General features: G+C 51.5%; 1 protein-coding gene across 1 annotated transcript in view; it reads right to left on the reverse strand.

Moving 5' to 3' along the window:
• LOC147119715 (uncharacterized) overlaps positions 1 to 23,128 on the reverse strand; it is a 197,857-nt gene that overhangs the window by 95,112 nt on the left and 79,617 nt on the right. The window lies entirely within an intron of this gene.

Genomic DNA, 23,128 nt, shown 5'->3' on the forward strand with positions numbered 1-23,128 from the left:
GGGACTGTACATGGGGATTCCAACCCTGGCACTGCACATCGGGATTCTAACCCTGGGACTGTACATGGGGATTCCAACCCTGGGACTGTAATTGGGGATTCCTACCCTGGGACTGTACATGGGGATTCCAACCCTGTGACTGTATATGGGGATTCCAACTCTGGGACTGTACATGGGGATTCCAACCCTGGGACTGTACATGGGGTTTCCTACCCTGGGACTGTACATGGGGATTCCAACCCTGGGACTGTACATGGGGATTCCAACCCTGGGACTGTACATGGGGATTTCAACCCTGGGAATGTACGTGGGGATTCCAACCCTGGGATTGTACATGAGGATTCAAACTCTGGGACTGTACATGGGGATGCTAGCCCTGGGACCGTACATGGGGATTCCAACACTGGGACTGTACATGGGGATTCCAACCCTGGCACTGCACATCGGGATTCTAACCCTGGGACTGTACATGGGGATTCCAACCCTGGGACTGTAATTGGGGATTCCTACCCTGGGACTGTACATGGGGATTCCAGCCCTGGGACTGTACATGGGCAGTCCAACCCTGAGACTGTACATGGGAAATCTAACCCGGAGACTGTACATGGGGATTCTAACCCTGGGACGTGACATAGGGATTCTAACCTTGGGACTGTACATGGGGATCCTAACCTTGGGCCTGTAACTGGGGATTCCAACCCTGGCACTGTAAATGGGGATTCCAACACTGGGAAAGTACATGGGGATTCTAACCTTTGGATTGTACATGGGGATTCCAACGCTGGGACTGTACATGGGGATACCAACCCTGGGACTGTACATGGGGATTCTAACCCTGGAACTGTACATGGGGATTCCAACCCTGGGACTATACATGGGGATTCTAACTCTGGGACAGTACATGGGGATTCTAACCGTGGGACTGTACATGGGGATTCCAACACTGGGTCTGTACATGGGGAGTCCAACCTTGGGACTGTACATGGGGATTCCAACTCTGGGACTGTACATGGGGATTCCAACACTGGGACTGTACATGGGGATTCCAAACCTGGGACTGTACATGGGGATTACAGCCCTGGGACTGTACATGGGGATTCCAGCCCTGGGACTGTACATGGGGATTCTAACCTTGGGACTGTACATGGGAATTCCAAAACTGGGATTGTACATGGGAATTCCAGCCCTGAGACTGTATATGGGGATTCCAGCCCTGGGAATGTACATGGGGATTCCAGCCCTGGGAATGTACATGGGGATTCCAACCCTGGGACAGTACATGGGGATTCCAACCCTGGGACTGTACATGGGGATTGTAACCCTGGAACTGTTCATGGGGATTCTAACACTGGGACAGTACATGGGGATTCCAGCCCTGGGACTGTACATGGGGATTCCAGCCCTGGGACTGTACATGGGCAGTCCAACCCTGAGACTGTACATGGGAAATCTAACCCGGAGACTGTACATGGGGATTCTAACCTTGGGACTGTACATGGGGATCCTAACCTTGGGCCTGTAACTGGGGATTCCAACCCTGGCACTGTAAATGGGGATTCCAACCCTGGGAAAGTACATGGGGATTCTAACCTTTGGATTGTACATGGGGATTCCAACGCTGGGACTGTACATGCGGATACCAACCCTGGGACTGTACATGGGGATTCTAACCCTGGAACTGTACATGGGGATTCCAACCCTGGGACTATACATGGGGATTCTAACTCTGGGACAGTACATGGGGATTCTAACCGTGGGACTGTACATGGGGATTCTAACTCTGGGACAGTACATGGGGAGTCCAACCTTGGGACTGTACATGGGGATTCCAACTCTGGGACTGTACATGGGGATTCCAACACTGGGACTGTACATGGGGATTCCAAACCTGGGACTGTACATGGGGATTTCAGCCCTGGGACTGTACATGGGGATTCCAGCCCTGGGACTGTACATGGGGATTCTAACCTTGGGACTGTACATGGGAATTCCAAAACTGGGATTGTACATGGGAATTCCAGCCCTGAGACTGTATATGGGGATTCCAGCCCTGGGAATGTACATGGGGATTCCAGCCCTGGGAATGTACATGGGGATTCCAGCCCTGGGACAGTACATGGGGATTCCAACCCTGGGACTGTACATGGGGATTGTAACCCTGGGACTGTTCATGGGGATTCTAACACTGGGACAGTACAAGCGGATTCTAGCCCTGAGACTGTGGATGGGGATTCTAACCTTGGGAGTGTACATGGGGATTCCAAACCTGGGACTGTACATGGGCATTCTAACCATGGGACTGTCCATGGGGATTCCAACACTGGGTCTGTACATGGGGAGTCCAGCCCTGGGACTGTACATGGGGATTCTAACCATGGGACTGTACATGGGGATTCCAACCGTGGGACTGTGCATGGGTATTCCAACACTGGGACTGCACATGGGGATTGTAACCCTGGAACTGTACATGGGGATTCCAACCCTGGGACTATACATGGGGATTCTAACTCTGGGACAGTACATGGGGATTCTAACCCTGGGACTGTACATGGGGATTTCAACACTGGGTCTGTACATGGGGAGTCCAGCCCTGGGACTGTACATGAGGATTCTAACCATGGGACTGTACATGGGGTTTCGAATCCTGGGACTATACATGGGGATTCAAACCTTGGGACTGTACATGGGAATTCCAGCCCTAAGACTGTTCATGGGGATTCCAGCCCTGGGACAGTAGATGGGGATTCCAGCCCTGGGAATGTACATGGGGATTCCAGCCCTGGGAATGTACATGGGGATTCCAGCCCTGGGACAGTAGATGGGGATTCCAACCCTGGGACTTTACATGGGGATTCTAACCCTGGGACTGTACATGGGGATTCTAACCCTGGGACTGTAGATGGGGATGCTAAGCCTGGGACTGTAGATGGGGATTCTAACCCAGGGACTGCACATGATGATTCTAACCCTGGGACTGTACATGGGGATTCCAACCCTGGGACAGTACATGGGGATTCGAACCTGGGACTGTACATGGGGATCCCAACACTGGGACTGTACATCGGGATTCCAACCCTGGAATTGTAAATGGGGATTATAACCATGGGACTGTACATGGGGATTCCAACCCTGGGACTGTACATGGGGATTCCAACACTGGGACTGTACATGGGGATTCTAACCCTGGGACTGTACATGGGGATTCCAGCCCTGGGACTGTACATGGGGATTCCAAGCCTGGGACGGTACATGGGGATTCCAACCCTGGGACTGTACATGGGGATTCGAACCCTGGGACTGTAGATGGGGATTCTAACCCTGGGACTGTACATGGGCATTCTAACGTTGTGACTATATATGTGGATTCAAACCCTGGGACTGTACATGGGGATCCCAACCCTGGGACTGTACATGGGGATTCCAACCCTGGGTCAGTACATGGGGATTCCAACTCTGGGACTGTATATGGGGATTCCAACACTGGGACAGTATATGGGGATTTGAACCCGGGGACTGTACATGGGGATTCCAACCCTGGGACTGGACATGGGGATTCGAATCCTGGGACGGTACATGGGAATTCCAGCCCTGAGACTGCACATGGGGATTCCAGCACTGGGTCAGTACATGGGGATTCCAAATCTGGGACTGTACATGGGGATTCCAACACTGGGACAGTATATGGGGATTCGAACCCGGGGACTGTACATGGGGATTCCAACCCTGGGACTGTACATGGGGATTCGAATCCTGGGACTGTAAATGGGGATTCTAACCCTGGGACTGCACATGGGGATTCGAATCCTGGGACTGTACATGGGGATTCCAGCCCTGAGACTGCACATGGGGATTCCAGCACTGGGTCAGTACATGGGGATTCCAAATCTGGGACTGTACATGGGGATTCCAACACTGGGACAGTATATGGGGATTCGAACCCGGGGACTGTACATGGGGATTCCAACCCTGGGACTGTACATGGGGATTCGAATCCTGGGACTGTAAATGAGGATTCGAACCGGGGAATGTACATGGGGATTCGAATCCTGGGACTGTAAATGGGGATTCTAACCGTGGGACTGTACATGGGGATTCCAACACTGGGTCAGTACATGGGGATTCCAACTCTGGGACTGTACATGGGGATTCCAACACTGGGACAGTATATGGGGATTCGAACCCGGGGACTGTACATGGGGATTCCAACCCTGGGACTGTACATGGGGATTCGAATCCTGGGACTGTAAATGGTGATTCTAACCTTCGGATTGTACATGGGAATTCCAACCCTGGGACTATACATGGGAATTCCAGCCCTGAGACTGCGCATGGGGTTAGCAGCCCTCCGAATGTACATGGGGTTTCCAGCCCTGGGAATGTGCATGGGGATTCTAACCCTGGGACAGTACATGGGGATTCCAAACCTGGGACTGCAGAGGGGGATTCTAATCCTGGGACTGCACATGGGGATTCCAACCCTGGGACTGTACATGGGGTTTCCAGCCCTTGGAACTGTACATGAGGGTTCGAACCCTGCGACTGTACATGGGCATTCCAACCCTGTGATTGTAAATGGGGATTCTAACCATGGGACTGTACATGGGGATTCCAACTCTGGGACTGTACATGGGGATTCCAACACTGGGACTGTACATGGGGATTCGAATCCTGAGCCTGTACAAGGGGAATCCAACCCTGGGACTGTACATGGGGTTTCTAACCCTGGGACTGTACATGGGGATTCCAACCCTTGGACTGTACATGGGGATTCCAGCCCTGGGACAGTACAAGGGGAATCGAACCCTGAGACAGTACATGGGGATTCTAACCCTGGGACTGTACAAGGGGAATCCAACCCTGGGACTGTACATGGGGATTCTAACCTTGGGACTGTACATGGGGATTCCAAACCTGCAACTGTACATGGGGATTCCAGCCCTGGCACTGTACATGGGGATTCCAGCCCTGGGAATGTACATGGGGATTCCAACCCTGGGACTGTGCAGGGGGATTCAACCCTGGGACTGTACATGCGGATTCCAACCCTGGGACTGTACATGCGGATTCCAACCCTGGGACTGTACATGGCGATTCAAACTCTGGGACTGTACATGGGGATTCTAGCCCTGGGAACGTACATGGGGATTCCAACACTGGGACTGTACATGGGGATTCCAACCCTGGGACTGTACATCGGGATTCTAACCCTGGGACTGTACATGGGGATTCCAACCCTGGGACTGTGATTGGGGATTCCAACCCTGGGACGGTACATTGGGATTCTAACATTGGGACTGTACATGGGGATTCTAACCCTGGGACTGTACATGGGCTTTCCAGCCCTGGGACTGTGCATGGGGATTCCAACCATGGGATTGTACATGGGGATTGTAACCCTGGAACTGTACATGGGGATTCCAACCATGGGACTGTACATGGGGATTCCAACCCTGGGACTGTACATGGGGATTCCAACCGTGGGACTGTACATGGGAATTCCAGCCCTGAGACTGTACATGGGGAATACAGCCCTGGGAATGTACATGGGGATTCCAGCCCTGGGAATGTACATGGGGATTCCAACTCTGGGACGGTACATGGGGATTCTAACCCTGGGACTGTAATTGGGGATTCCAACCCTGGGACGGTACATGGGGATTCTAACCCTGGGACGGTACATGGGGATTCTAACCCTGGGACTGCACATGGGGATTCCAACTCTGGGACTGTACATGGGGATTCCAGCCCTGGGACTGTACATGGGGAGTCCAACCCTTAGACTGTAAATGGGAAATCTAACCCGGAGACTGTACATGGGGATTCTAACCTTGGGACTGTACATGGGGATCCTAACCTTGGGCCTGTAACTGGGGGTTCCAGCCCTGGGACTGTAAATGGGGATTCCAGCCCTGGGAATGTACATGGGGATTCCAGCCCTGGGAATGTACATGGGGATTCTAGCCCTGGGACAGTACATGGGGAATCCAACCCTGGGACTGTACATGGGGATTGGAACCCTGGGACTATTCATGGGGATTCTAACACTGGGACAGTACATGTGGATTCTAGCTCTGAGACTGTAGATGGGGATTCTAACCTTGGGACTGTACATGTGGATTCCAACCCTGGGACTGTACATGGGGATCCCAACCCTGGGAATGTACATGGAGATTCCAACACTGGGACTGTACATGGGGATTCTAACCATGGGACTGTCCATGGGGATTCCAACACTGGGTCTGTACATGGGGAGTCCAGCCCTGGGACTGTACATGGGGATTCTAACCATGGGACTGTACATCGGGATTCCAACCCTGGGATTGTAAATGGGGATTCTAACTTTGTGACTGTACATGTGGATGCGAACCTGGGACTGTACATGGGGATCCCAACCCTGGGACTGTACATAGGGATTCCAACCCTGGGACTGTACATGGGGATTCGAACTCTGGGACTGTACATGGGGATTCCAACCCTGGGACTGTACATGGGGATTCGAATCCTGGGACTGTACAAGGGGAATCCAACCCTGGGACTGTACATGGGGATTCCAACCCTGGGACTGTACATGGGGATTCTAAGCCTGGGTCTGTACATGGGGATTCTAACCTTGGGACTGTACATGGGGATTCCAAACCTGCAACTGTACATGGGGATTCCAGCCCTGGCACTGTACATGGGGATTCCAGCCCTGGGAATGTACATGGGGATTCCAACCCTGGGACTGTGCAGGGGGATTCAACCCTGGGACTGTACATGCGGATTCCAACCCTGGGACTGTACATGCGGATTCCAACCCTGGGACTGTACATGGCGATTCAAACTCTGGGACTGTACATGGGGATTCTAGCCCTGGGAACGTACATGGGGATTCCAACACTGGGACTGTACATGGGGATTCCAACCCTGGGACTGTACATCGGGATTCTAACCCTGGGACTGTACATGGGGATTCCAACCCTGGGACTGTGATTGGGGATTCCAACCCTGGGACGGTACATTGGGATTCTAACATTGGGACTGTACATGGGGATTCTAACCCTGGGACTGTACATGGGCTTTCCAGCCCTGGGACTGTGCATGGGGATTCCAACCATGGGATTGTACATGGGGATGTAACCCTGGAACTGTACATGGGGATTCCAACCATGGGACTGTACATGGGGATTCCAACCCTGGGACTGTACATGGGGATTCCAACCGTGGGACTGTACATGGGAATTCCAGCCCTGAGACTGTACATGGGGAATACAGCCCTGGGAATGTACATGGGGATTCCAGCCCTGGGAATGTACATGGGGATTCCAACTCTGGGACGGTACATGGGGATTCTAACCCTGGGACTGTAATTGGGGATTCCAACCCTGGGACGGTACATGGGGATTCTAACCCTGGGACGGTACATGGGGATTCTAACCCTGGGACTGCACATGGGGATTCCAACTCTGGGACTGTACATGGGGATTCCAGCCCTGGGACTGTACATGGGGAGTCCAACCCTTAGACTGTAAATGGGAAATCTAACCCGGAGACTGTACATGGGGATTCTAACCTTGGGACTGTACATGGGGATCCTAACCTTGGGCCTGTAACTGGGGGTTCCAGCCCTGGGACTGTAAATGGGGATTCCAGCCCTGGGAATGTACATGGGGATTCCAGCCCTGGGAATGTACATGGGGATTCTAGCCCTGGGACAGTACATGGGGAATCCAACCCTGGGACTGTACATGGGGATTGGAACCCTGGGACTATTCATGGGGATTCTAACACTGGGACAGTACATGTGGATTCTAGCTCTGAGACTGTAGATGGGGATTCTAACCTTGGGACTGTACATGTGGATTCCAACCCTGGGACTGTACATGGGGATCCCAACCCTGGGAATGTACATGGAGATTCCAACACTGGGACTGTACATGGGGATTCTAACCATGGGACTGTCCATGGGGATTCCAACACTGGGTCTGTACATGGGGAGTCCAGCCCTGGGACTGTACATGGGGATTCTAACCATGGGACTGTACATCGGGATTCCAACCCTGGGATTGTAAATGGGGATTCTAACTTTGTGACTGTACATGTGGATGCGAACCTGGGACTGTACATGGGGATCCCAACCCTGGGACTGTACATAGGGATTCCAACCCTGGGACTGTACATGGGGATTCGAACTCTGGGACTGTACATGGGGATTCCAACCCTGGGACTGTACATGGGGATTCGAATCCTGGGACTGTACAAGGGGAATCCAACCCTGGGACTGTACATGGGGATTCCAACCCTGGGACTGTACATGGGGATTCTAAGCCTGGGTCTGTACATGGGGATTCTAACCCTGGCACTGTACATGGGGATTCTAACCCTGGGACTGGACATGGGGATTCTAACCCTGGGACTGGACATGGGGATTCTAAACCTGGGACTGTACATGGGGATTCCAACCCTGGGACTGTACATGAGGATTCTAACCCTGGGACTGTAAATGGGGATTCTAACCCTGGGACTGTACATGGGGATTGCAACCCAGGGATTGTGCGTGGAGATTCTAACCCCGAGACTGTACATGGTTATTCTAACCCTGGGACTGTACATGGGGATTCTGACCCTGGGACTGTACATGGGGATTCCAACGCTGGGACTGTACATGGGGATTCCAACCCTGGGACTATACATGGGGATTCCAACCATGGGATTGTACATGGGGATTGTAACCCTGGAACTGTACATGGGGATTCCAGCCCTGGGAATGTACATGGGGATTCCAACCCTGGGACTGTATATGGGGATTCCAACTCTGGGACGGTACATGGGGATTCTAACCCTGGGACTGTAATTGGGGATTCCAACCCTGGGACGGTACATGGGGATTCTAACCCTAGGACTGCACATGGGGATTCCAACTCTGGGACTGTACATGGGGATGCCAGCCCTGGGACTGCACATGGGGAGTCCAACCCTGAGACTGTAAATGGGAAATCTAACCCGGAGACTGTACATGGGGATTTTAACCCTGGGACGCGACATGGGGATCCTAACCTTGGGCCTGTAACTGGGGGTTCAAGCCATCGGACAGTAAATGGGGATTCCAGCCCTGGGAATGTACATGGGGATTCCAGCCCTGGGAATGTACATGGGGATTCTAGCCCTGGGACAGTACATGCGGAATCCAACCCTGGGACTGTACATGGGGATTGTAACCCTGGGACTATTCATGGGGATTCTAACCTTGGGACTGTACATGTGGATTCAAACCCTGGGACTGTACATGGGGATTCTAACCATGGGACTGTCCATGGGGATTCCAACACTGGGTCTGTACATGGGGAGTCCAGCCCTGGGACTGTACATGGGGATTCTAACCATGGGACTGTACGTGGGGATTGCAGCCCTGGGACAGTACATGGGGATTCTAACCCTGGGACTGTACATGGGGATTCTAACCCTGGGAATGTAGATGGGGATTCTAAGCCTGGGACTGTACATGGGGCTTCTAACCCTGGGACTGCACATGATGATTCTAACCCTGGAACTGTACATGGGGATTCCAACCCTGGGACAGTACATGGGGATTCTAACCTTGTGACTGCAGATGGGGATTCGAACCCGGGGACTGTACATCAGGATTCCAACCCTGGGATTGTAAATGGGGATTCTAACTTTGTGACTGTACATGTGGAGGCGAATCTGGGACTGTACATGGGGATCCCAACCCTGGGACTGTACATAAGGATTCCAACCCTGGGACTGTACATGGGGATTCTAACCCTGGGACTGTACAGGGGGACTCTAACCCTGGGACTGGACATGGGGATTCTAACCCTGGGACTGTACATGGGGATTCTAAACCTGGGACTGTACATGGGGATTCTAAACCTGGGACTGTACATGGGGATTCCAACCCTGGGACTGTACATGGGGATTCTAACCCTGGGACTGTAAATGGGGATTCTAACCCTGGGACTGTACATGGGGATTGCAACCCAGGGGTTGTGCATGGAAATTCTAACCCTGGGACTGTACATGGGTATTCCAACCCTGGGACTGTACATTGGGGATCCCAACCCTGGGACTGTACATGGGGATTACAACCCTGGGACTGTACATGGGGATTCTAACCTTGGGACTGTACATGCGGATTCCAACCCTGTGACTGTACATGGGGATTCCAGCCCAGGGACAGTGCATGGGGATTCCAAACTTGGGACTGTATATGGGGATTCCAACCCTGGGAATGTACATGGGGATACTAACCCTGGGACTGCAGATGGGGATTTTAACCCTGGGATTGTACATGTGGATTCCAGCCCTGGGACTGCACATGGGGATTCCAGCCCTGGGAATGTACATGGGGATTCCAGCCCTGGGAATGTACATGGGGATTCCAGCCCTGGGAATGTACATGGGGATTCCAGCCCTGGGAATGTACATGGGGATTCCAACACTGGGAATGTACATGGGGATTCCAACACTGGGACTCCACATGGGGATTCCAACACTGGGACTGTACATGGGGATTCCAACCTTGGGACTGCACATGGGGATTCCAACCCTGGGACTGTACATGGGGATTGCAACACTGGAACTGTACATGGGGATTCCAACCCTGGGAATGTATGTGGGGATTCTAACCGTGGGACTGCACATGGGGATTCTAACCCTGGGTCTGTACATGGGGATTCTAACCCTGGGATTGTACATGGGGATTCCAAACCTGGGACTGTACATGGGGATTCCAGCCCTGGGAATGTACATGGGGATTCCAGCCCTGGGAATGTACATGGGGATTCCAACCCTGGGACTGTAAATGGGGATTCTAACCCTGGGACTCTACATGGGGATTCCAACCTTGGGACTGTACATGGGGATTCCAACCCTGGGAATGTACATCGGGATTCTAACCCTGAGACTGTATATGGGGATGCTAATCTTGGGACTGTACATGGGGATTCCAACCCTGGGACTGTACATGGGGATTACAACCCTGGGACTGTACATGGGGATTACAACCCTGGGACTGTACATGGGGGTTCAAATCCTGGGACTGTAAATGGGGATTCTAACCTTGGGATTGTACATGGGAATTCCAACCCTGGGACTGTACATGGGAAATGCAGCCCTGAGACTGCACATGGGGATTCCAGCCCTCCGAATGTACATGGGGTTTCCAGCCCTGGGAAAGTGCATGGGGATTCTAATCCTGGGACCGTAAATGATGATTCTAACCCTGGGACTGCACATGGGGATTCCAACCCTGGGAATGTACATGGGGATTCCAGCCCTGGGACAGAACATGGGGGTTCTAACCCTGGGACTGTACATGGGGATTCCAACCTTGGGACTGTACATGGGGATTCCAACCCTGGGACTGTACATGGGGATTCCAACCCTGGGACTGTACATGGGGATTCCAAACTTGCGACTGTACATGGGGATTCCAACCCTGGGACTGTACATGGGGATTGTAACACTGGAACTGTACATGGGGATTCCAACCCTGGGAATGTACATGGGGATTCTAACTCTGGGACTTTACATGGGGATTCTAACCCTGGGACTGTAGATGGGGATTCTAACCCTGGGATTGTACATGGGGATTCCAACCCTGGCACTGTACATGGGGATTCCAAACCTGGGACTCTACATGGGGAGTCCAGCCTTGGGACTGTACATGGGGATTCCAACCCTGGGACTGTACATGGGATTCTAACCCTGCGACTGTACATGGGAATTCTGACCCTGGGACCGTACATGGGGATTCTAACCATGGGACTGCACATGGGGATTCCAACCCTGGGACTGTACATGGGGATTCTAACCCTACGACTGTAGATGGGGATTCTGACCTGGGACTGTACATGGGGATTCCAACCCTGGGACTGTACATGGGGATTCTGACACTGGGGCTGTACATGGGGATTGTAACCCTGGAACATTACATGGGGATTCCAACCCTGGGACTGTACATGGGGATTCGAATTCTGGGACTGTACATGGGGATCACAAACCTGGGACTGTACATGGGGATTCTAACCTTGTGACTGTACTTGGGGATTCGAACCCTGGGACTGTACATGGGGATTCCAACCCTGGGACTGTACATGGGGATTCCAACCCTGGGACTGTACATGGGGATTCTAACCTTGTTACTGTACATGTGGATTCGAAGCCTGGGACTGTACATGGGGATCCCAACCCTGGGACTGTACATGGGGTTCCAACCCTGGGATTGTGAATGGGGATTCTAAACCTGTGACTGTACATGGGGATTCCAGCCGTGAGACTGTAAATGGAGATTCCAACCCTGGCACTGTACATGGGGATTCCAACCCTGGGACTGTAAATGGGGATTCCAACCCTTGGACTGTACATGGTGATTCGAATGCTGGGACTGTACATCGGGATTCCAACCCTGGGACTGTACATGGGGATTCCAACCCTGGGATTGTGCATGGAGATTCTAACCCTGGGACTGTACATCGGGATTCCAACCCTGGGACTGTACATGGGGATTCCAACCCTGGGATTGTGCATGGAGATTCTAACCCTGGGACTGTACATGGGGATTCCAACCCTGGGACTGTACATGGGTATTCTAAGCCTTGGACTGTACATGGGGATTCTAAGCCTGCAACTGTGCATGGGGATTCCAACCCTGGGACTGTACATGAGGATTCCAACCCTGGGACTGTATCTGGGAATTCCAACCCTCGAACTGTACATGGGGATTCCAACCCTGGGACTGTACAAGGGGTTTCTAACCCTGGGACTGTACATGGGTATTCTAAGCCTTGGACTGTACATGGGCATTCTAAGCCTGCAACTGTACATGGGGATTCCAACCCTGGGACCGTACATAGGGTTTCCAACCCTGGGACTGTACATGGGGATTCTGACCCTGGGACTGGATATGGGGACTCCGAACCTGGGACTGTACATGGGGATACTAAACCTGGGTCTGGATATGGGGATTATAATCCTGGGACTGTACATCGGGATTCCAATCCAGGGACTGGATTGGAACCCTGTAACATTACATGCGGATTCCAACCCAGGGACTGTACATGGGGATTCTACCCCTGGGACTGTACATGGTGATTCTAACCCCGGGACTGTACATGTGGATTCGAACCCTGGGACTATTCATGGGGATTCCAAACCTGGGACTGTGCATGGGGATTCCAACCCTGGGACTGTACAATGGGATTCCAACCCTGGGAATGTACATGAGGATTCCAAACCTGGGACTGTACATGGGGATTCCAACCCTGGGGCTGCACATGGGGATTCCAACCCTGGGGCTGTACATGGGGATTCCAACCCTGGGACTGTACATGGGGATTCCAACCCTGGGGCTGTACATGGGGATTCTAACCCACCGACTGCACATGGAGATTCTGAACCTGGGGCTGCACATGGGGATTCTAACCCTGGGACCGTACATGGGGATTCTAACCTTGGGACTGTACATGGGGATTCCAACCCTGGGACTGTACATGGGGATTCCAACCCTGGGACTGTACATGGGGATTCCAACCCTGGGACTGTACATGGGGATTCTAACCCTGCAACTGTCCATGGGGATTGTGACCTGGGATTGTACATGGGGATTCTAAACCTGGGACTGGACATGGGGATTATCACCCTGGGACTGTACATGGGGATTCCATCCCTGGGACTGTACATGGGGATTGTAACCCTACGACTGTAAATGGGGATTCTAACACTGGGAATGTACATGGTGATTCGAACCCTGGGACTGTACATGGGGTGCCAACCCTGGGACTGTACATGCGGATTCCAACCCTGGGATTGTAAATGGGGATTCTAACCATGGGACTGTACATGGGGATTCCAAGCCTGGGACTCTACATGGGGATTCCAACCCTGGGACTGTACATGGGGATTACAACACTGGGACTGCAAATGGGGATTCTAACCCTGGGACTGTGCATGGGGATTCCAACCCTGGGACTGTACAAGGGGATTCCAACCCTGGGACTGTATAATGGGGATTCTAACCCTAGGACTGTATAATGGGGATTCTAACCCTGGGACTGTACATGGGGATTCTAACCCTGGAACTGTAGATGGGGATTCCAACCCTGGGACTGTACGTGGGGATTCCAACCCTGGGATTGGGGATGGAGATTCTAACCCTGGGACTGTACATGGGTATTCCAACCCTGGGACAGTACAAGGGGATTCTAACCCTGGGGCTGTACATGGGTATTCTAAGCCTGGGACTGCACATGGGGATTCTAAACTTGGGACTATACATGGGGATTCTGACCCTGGAGCTGTACATCGGGATTCTAACCCTGGGACTGTACATGGGGATTCTACCTGTGGGACTGTACATGGTGATTCTAACAGCGGGACTGTACATGGGCATTCCAACCCGGAGGCTGTAAATGGGGATTCTAACCTTGTGACTGTACATGGGGATTCCAACCATGGGACTGAACATGGGGATTCCAAACCTGGGACTCTTCATGGGGATTCCAACCCTGGGAATGTACATGGGGATTCCAACACTGGGACTGTACATGGGGATTCTAAACCTGGGACTGTACATGGGGATTCCAAACCTGGGACTGTAAATGGAGATTCCAACCCTGCCACTGTACATGGGGATTCCAACCCTGGGACTGTACATGGGGATTCCAACCCTGGGACTGTACATGGGGATTCTAAACCTTGGACTGTACATGGGGATTCCAACCCTGGGAATGTAAATGGAGATTCCAACCCTGCCACTGTACATGGGGATTCCAACCCTGGGACTGTACATGGGGATTCCAACCCTGGGACTGTACGAGGGGATTCTAACCCTGGGAGTGTACATGGGGATTCTAACCGTGGGACTGTACATGGGGATTCCAACCCTGGGACTGTACATGGGGATTCCATCCCTGGGACTGTACATGGGGATACTAAACCTGGGTCTGGATATGGGGATTATAATCCTGGGACTGTACAGCGGGATTCCAATCCTGGGACTGGATTGGGACCCTGGAACATTACATGCGGATTCCAACCCAGGGACTGTACATGGGGATTCTACCCCTGGGACTGTTCATGGGGATTCCAAACCTGGGACTATACATGGGGATTCCAACCCTGGGACTGTACAATGGGATTCTAACCCGGAGACTGTACATGGGGATTCCAAACCTAAGACTGTACATTGGGATTCTAACCTTGGGACTGTACATGGGGATTCCAACCCTGGGACTGTACGTGGGGATTCCAACCCTGGGAATGTACATGGGGATTCCAAACCTGGGACTGTACATGGGGATTCCAACCCTGGGACTGTACATGGGGTTTCTAACCCTGGAACTGTAGATGGGGATTCCAACCCTGGGACTGTACGTGGGGATTCCAACCCTGGGATTGGGGATGGAGATTCTAACCCTGGGACTGTACATGGGTATTCCAACCCTGGGACTGTACAAGGGGATTCTAACCCTGGGGCTGTACATGGGTATTCTAAGCCTGGGACTGTACATGGGGATTCCAACCCTGGGAATGTACATGGGGATTCCAAACCTGGGACTGTACATGGGGATTCCAACCCTGGGACTGTACATGGGGATTCTAACCCTGGAACTGTAGATGGGGATTCCAACCCTGGGACTGTACGTGGGGATTCCAACCCTGGGATTGGGGATGGAGATTCTAACCCTGGGACTGTGCATGGGTATTCCAACCCTGGGACTGTACAAGGGGATTCTAACCCTGGGGCTGTACATGGGTATTCTAAGCCTGGGACTGCACATGGGGATTCCAACGCTGGGACTGTTCATGGGTATTCTAAGCCTGGGACTGCACATGGGGATTCTAAACTTGGGACTGTACATGGGCATTCCAACCCTTGTACTGTACATGGGGATTCTAACCGTGCGACTGTACATGGGGATCCTAACCCTCGGACTGCATATGGGGATACCAACCTGTAGTGTATGTACCCGTCTACCTTTAAGAGAACTATTGTATGTAACCGTTCACCTTTAAGAGAACTATTTTAGGTGTGGCACTGCTTTGTTTGGCTTCTGTATACTGTAATACCGACGGTGACCACACCAGTATATAAGTGTTGTGTCAGGATTTATTGGGCAGATTCGCCCTGACCTTCGAATAGTAAAGTCCTGTTTTAAGTTACTCTTGGAGTCTGTGTATTAATTAACTAAACAACCCACAGACTTTACAGTGGCGACGAGTCTGATCGTACCCTGCGGCAACAATACTTCCGAAGCAGTTAACGAGCGTCGAGAAGAGGCAACCGCCCTCGTCATTCTACTGGGAGAAAACTCGAGTCTGCAGAGCTGGAAAGGAGGAAGAATTTAGAGACAAAGACTTCCATCAGCAACAGGCACTGACTGTCCCTTCTGCCACGGTGAGGAGTGAGCCGATCAGCACGAGAAGCAAGGCGGCCACGGTGACTGTGAGTAAGGGAAAGTAAAAAGAATAACCGGAGGATAAGGGCGGTGCACTCGACCATGGTTGAGGGGGAAAGGAGCCGGACAGAAGTCGGGTCCAGAGGCGCTGAGACTGGGGCAGCATGGAGCAAGGAAGCCGCGGTACAGACAGGCTGGGGGATGCAACGGCGTCGTGAGACAGCTAGACTGCGACCGGTGGAAAAAGGCCGGGCAGCGACCGAAGCCACGAAGCACTGCGACCGGGAACGTAGGCGCGGGAAGAGATAAACTCAGCCGCAGCCGGGGAGGGAAGCACCGGACTGCGAGAGGGCTGGGAGGCGCGATTGGGAGCCGAGCGAGCGGGAGAGAGACAGAGCCCGAGCAAGGGAGACGGAGCGAGAGCCAGTCCAGCGGCTGAAACTGTTCTCCGTCAACGGGGTGTACCCAGCGCCGGTAGAGCCGAGCGAGCGGGAGAGAGACAGAGCCCGAGCAAGGGGAACTGAGCGAGAGCCAGCCCAGCGGCTGAAACTGTTCGCCGTCAACGGGGTGTACCCAGCGCCGGTTGCCCTGCCGAGAAAAGGGAAAGCACTGAAGCCGACGCGCAGGCTGTGAACCTGAAAGCCAGCGGCCGTTGCCCGTGGGGAAAGTGTACCCCTCCCGCCAGGGATGAAACGCGGGAAGCCGCCATTAGGCGGGGAAGAAGACAGAAGCAGGAAACCGCCATTGAAGTGGGCGGGGAGAGAAGATAAGCGCGGGAAACCGCCATTTTCGCGGGAACCGCCATCTTGAAAAAAAAAAAAAAATTTTAAAGAAATAATTCGTGGTGTTTATCAGGAAGAGAGGAAGATGCCTAAGCGTGGTAACATCAACGATTTTAATTCCGAGGTAGAAGACTGGGCCACGTATGTGGAATGCATTGAGATCTATTGTGAGGCCAATAAAATAGAAGAAGATGACAAAGCTATAACCTTGCTAAACTCGATGGGCGCGAAGACATACGGGCTCTTGAAGCATCTACTATCACCAGCTAAACCGGTGGATCAGACTTTCGATGATATTGTGGCTGTTCTGAAGGATCACTTGAACCCCACACCGTTGATGTTGGCGGAACGATTCAAATTCTATGCGAGAACGCAACGGAAAGACAAAAGCAACGCAGAATACTTGGTCGAACTGCGTAGACTAGCGAAATACTGCCAGTTTGGAGGGAATCTGACAGAGGCATTGCGAGACAAGTTCGTGTGCGGATTGGCAAAGGAAGGAACGCAAAAGCGACTACTCGAAGAGAACGACCTTACACTTGACAGGGCTGTCCTTATTGCAGCATCGCACGAAGCCGCAGCGAAGGGAACTGCGGAAATGCAGCTAAAGACAGCGGCACTCAGTGTGGATCAAATTACCTCGACAACAACCAAATGCTATCGTTGTGGGAAGACAACACACGACCAGAACCAATGCTGGTTTAAGAACCAGGAATGTAGGAAATGTGGCAAACTGGGTCACATAGCTAAGGTATGCCGGTCAGGGAAGAAGACCAACAACCAAAGGACCAACAACCAAAGGAAGCCATCACAGGAAAAGTACAACAAGGTACACAAGGTGGCTGAGAAGAGTTCAGACGAACAGAATTCGGACTCAGACCCAAACGGCCAAGAGCTGGGTAGTCTGAGAATTCACAATGTGAGTAAGGAAGCTGACCTACAAACTATCTGGGTCATGCTAAAAATAGCTGGAGTCCAAGTGAAAATGGAGTTGGACACTGGATCAGCTCTATCAGTCATAAATCGAAGGGATTACCACCAGCTATTCTCACATATACCCTTAAGAGATACCAAGTTCGTATTGCAGACATACACGGGGCATAAAGTATACCCCACGGGAAAGATAAGAGTCAAGGTGAGAGATAGGGGTAAAGAACACCCAAGAATGAACTTATACGTACTACCTGAGGGAGGACCACCACTTCTAGGACGGGAGTGGATCAAGAAAATGGACATGGAATGGCACTATCTAAAAGCCATAACGAGTGAGGACTCGGTGCAGACAATCAGCTCAGATTCTGAATCGGATGACGATAAGACCAACCCAAATGTGAAAGACAAGGCTAAAATGGACTTGCCGACTAAGGTTGGAAAAACGAAGGCATGCAGAAAGGCTTATGCTCCAGAGAAGAACAAAGTTTCAGAACAGATCTCCACCGAACAACGGCAACATAGTTCGACAGAGAATTCTGAGTCTGTTCAGTTTAAGGACATATCCATGACGGAAGAACACCGAGCTCGGACTCAACTTTATTTCAAATTACGACAACAATTAGAACAATTGAGTTACCGTCTCGTACAAGAGATGAAAACAATGAAAAAGTTCTATGACACCGAATGGGAGAATCTGGAAAGACAACAGAAGCAGCTAGCTCAAGCAGAGAGTGACCATAGAGCCATCGTGACCAATCACCGGTCACATCTCCCTTATGATGTTCAGGAGTTAGAATATTTGCAGAAAGAAGTAAATGAAGAGGAATCTTCAGGAAGCCAGGATTTTATTCCAGTTCTTCTCTACGACTCCTTACAAGCAGAGTTTGAGAAGTTGAAGGAACAGTATGAACAGGCCCAGGCTACAATCCTGGAGGGGGTTAACTCGGCAACCTCCGAAAAGCTAGTTACAGTGGAAGCATATGAGCAACTAAAGGTTGAACATGAGCAAGAAGTCCAAAGGCTGCAGGAAATTCTTGATGAGCTCAAGGCCAAGACAGACTCATCGGTAGAAGTTCCATCCATAGATGAGAAATTAGAGGTGAAAGACATGGCAGAACATGAAAGTCAAGATGTCCAAGGACTCATAAAAATATTGAAGGAAACCCAAGACAAATATGAGGCGGCAATGACCGAGGTTCAACAACTTGAAGAACAGATTCAACTGGGAATTCTTTCAGTGACAGAAAAGGCAACTGTAAGAAACACAGAGACTGTAAGAATGGCCCCTGAACATGAGCTAGAGAGCATCAAGGCGCAACTTCTCCGAGCGCTTAAAGCCAAAGTACAAGAGGAAAAAAAGGTGAAAGCATTGGAGGAAAAGGTGGATGAAATGGAGAAGACTCTGATCCACAGGGTCCCCGTGGAAGAGTTAACGGTCAGCCAACTCCTTCATATGCTGAGAGACAAGACTCTGCAATGGGAACCATTTGAACACGAGCTTCAATCTTCAAAGGGAAGGGGTTCGGAGCACTCAAAAGTTTGGGGAATAGTTGAGGTTGCAACACAGATTTTACGGGGCTGCCGAAAGTACGCTGAATCACGTCAATGTGAACTACAGAATGTTGAAACAGCTGCTCCAGTAGAAGGATTGAATAGCCCGATCAATCAATCCCCGATGGAAGGGGAAGTATTGGAATCACAAATGAGGTCATTAGTGAAGGATTGGCAGGAAACCCAGGAAGAGCGGGATGAATACGAACGCATGAAGAAGTCTCTTCAGGAAAGATGTCTAGGGAGGGAACAACAGTCGGCTAACGTCCAGTTGGGTAAGGAAGAAGTAGCAGGCCCTCTCGCTAGACTAGCTCAGGACGACACCGAATATTACCATGACCTGTTGAGTGACACGGAATATTACGATGACTTGGTCTGCCCAGCTTGTGATGAAAACTCCCAAAGTGCAGAAATGAGGATGAAGCACTTAAAGTCTAAGGAACATAGGGAGATGGTGGCGCTACAGCTGGCAGCGGATAAGGGAGCCCCGAGAGTCTCCAAGAAGCAGAAAAGAAAAAGACGAAGCAGAAGACGATAACCATCTAAATCATTATCACTTCTATCAGTTCATGCACGTGGGCCCTACGAAGGAGGCCAAATCAGTTGGAAAGTAGGAAAAATTACCAAGGCAGTCCAGCTGTTTGTAAAAGTCAGCACTGCTGGTTCAGCAGGACGGAAGTTCAAGCTGTTAAGCCAAGGGAAAGACTATTGGATGAGTCACGCTAGAAATGTGAACCGGCTACACCACAGAGATGTTGTTCGGACCGAGTCAAGACCAGAGACTGAATCTGTGAACTGTTCCCGCAGAGACTGAATCTGTGAACTGTTTCCCGCAGAGACACTATCTGTGAATTGTTTTACATGAAGTTGATTATATGTTATGTTTAATGGGGAATAAGTATGTTGTAAGCTAAAAAGGGAGGATTGTAGTGTATGTACCCGTCTACCTTTAAGAGAACTATTGTATGTAACCGTTCACCTTTAAGAGAACTATTTTAGGTGTGACACTACTTTGTTTGGCTTCTGTATACTGTAACACCGACGGTGACCACACCAGTATATAAGTGTTGTGTCAGGATTTATTGGGCAGATTCGCCCTGACCTTCGAATAGTAAAGTCCTGTTTCAAGTTACTCTTGGAGTCTGTGTATTAATTAACTAAACAACCCACAGACTTTACACAACCCTGGGAATGTACATGGGGATTCCAACCCTGGGACTGTACATGGAGATTCTGACCTTGGGACTGTACATGGGGATTCTGACCCTGGGGCTGTACATCGGGATTCTAACCCTGGGACCGTACATGGGGATTCTAACCTTGGGACTGTACATGGGGATTGTAACTCTGGAACATTACATGGGGATTCCAACCCTGGGACTGTACATGGGGATTCTACCCCTGGGACTGTACATGGTGATTCTAACAGCGGGATTGTACATGGGCATTCCAACCCGGAGACTGTAAATGGGGATTCTAACCTTGTGACTGTACATGGGGATTCGAACCCTGGGACTGTACATGGGGATTCCAACCATGGGACTGTACATAGGGATGCCAAACCTGAGACTCTACATGGGGATTCCAACCCTGGGAATGTACATGGGGATTCCAACACGGGGACTGTACATAGGGATTCTAAACCTGGGACTGTACATGGGGATTCCAACCCTGGGACTGTAAATGGAGATTCCAACCCTGCCACTGTACATGGGGATTCCAACCCTGGGACTGTACATGGGGATTCCAACCCTGGGACTGTACATGGGGATTCTAAACCTGGGACTGTACATGGGGATTCCAACCCTGGGAATGTAAATGGAGATTCCAACCCTGCCACTGTACATGGGGATTCCAACCCTGGGACTGTACATGGGGATTCCAACCCTGGGACTGTACGAGGGGATTCTAACCTTGGGACTGTACATGGGGATCCCAATCCTGGGAATGTACATGGGAATTGCAACCCTGGGAGTGTACATGGGGATTCTAACCGTGGAGCTGCACATGGGGATTCCTACCCTGGGACTGTACATGGGGATTCCAACCCTGGGACTGTACATGGGGATTCTAACCCTGCAACTGTCCATGGGGATTGTGACCTGGGATTGTACATGGGGATTCTAAACCTGGGACTGGACATGGGGATTATCACCCTGGGGCTGTACATGGGGATTCCATCCCTGGGACTGTACATGGGGATTGTAACACTGGAACATTACATGGGGATTCCAACCCTGGGACTGTACATGGGGATCCTAACCCTGGGACTGTACATGGGGATTCCAACCCTACGACTGTACATGGGGATTCTAACACTGGGAATGTACATGGGGATTCTAACACTGGGAATGTACATGGTGATTCTACCCCTGGGACTGTATATGGTGATTCTGACCCCAGGACTGCACATGGGGATTCCAACCCTGGGACTGTACATGGGGATTCTACCCTTGTGACCGTACATGTGGATTCGAACCCTGGGACTGTACATGGGGATGCCAACCCTGGGACTGTACATGGGGATTACAACACTGGGACTGTAAATGGGGATTCTAACCCTGGGACTGTACATGGGGATTCCAACCCTGGGACTGTACATGGGGATTCCAACCCTGGGACGGTACATGGGGATTCTAACACTGGAACTGTAGATGAGGATTCCAACCCTGGGACTGTACGTGGGGATTCCAACCCTGGGATTGGGGATAGAGCTTCTAACCCTGGGACTGTACATGGGTATTCCAACCCTGGAACTGTACAAGGGGATTCCAACCCTGGGACTGTATAATGGCGATTCTAACCCTGGGACTGTACATGGGGATTCCAACCCTGGGACTGTACGTGGGGATTCCAACCCTGGGATTGGGGATGGAGATTCTAACCCTGGGACTGTACAAGGGGATTCTAACCCCGGGGCTGTACATGGGTATTCTAACCCTGGGGCTGTACATGGGTATTCTAAGCCTGGGACTGCACATGGGGATTCCAGCGCTGGGACTGTTCATGGGTATTCTGAGCCTGGGACTGCACATGGGGATTCTAACCCTGGGACTGTACATGGGGATCCCAACCCTGGGAATGCACATGGGGAGTCCAGCCCTGGGACTATTCATGGGGATTCTAACCATGGGACTGTACATGCGGATTCAAATCCTGGGACTGTACATGGGAATTCCAGCCCTAAAACTGTACTTGGGGATTCCAGCCCTGGTAATGCACTTGGGGATTCCAGCCCTGGGAATGAACATGGGGATTCCAGCCCTGGGACAGTACATGGGGATTCCAACCCTGGGACTGTACATGGGGATTCTAACCTTGGGACTGTACATGGGGATTGTAACTCTGGAACATTACATGGGGATTCCAACCCTGGGACTGTACATGGGGATTCTACCCCTGGGACTGTACATGGTGATTCTAACAGCGGGATTGTACATGGGCATTCCAACCCGGAGACTG

The sequence above is a fragment of the Somniosus microcephalus genome, chromosome 4, assembly GCF_052327205.1.
Source record: "Somniosus microcephalus isolate GS21.2 chromosome 4, FLI_Smic_1.0, whole genome shotgun sequence".
Taxonomy (NCBI): Eukaryota; Metazoa; Chordata; class Chondrichthyes; order Squaliformes; family Somniosidae; genus Somniosus; species Somniosus microcephalus.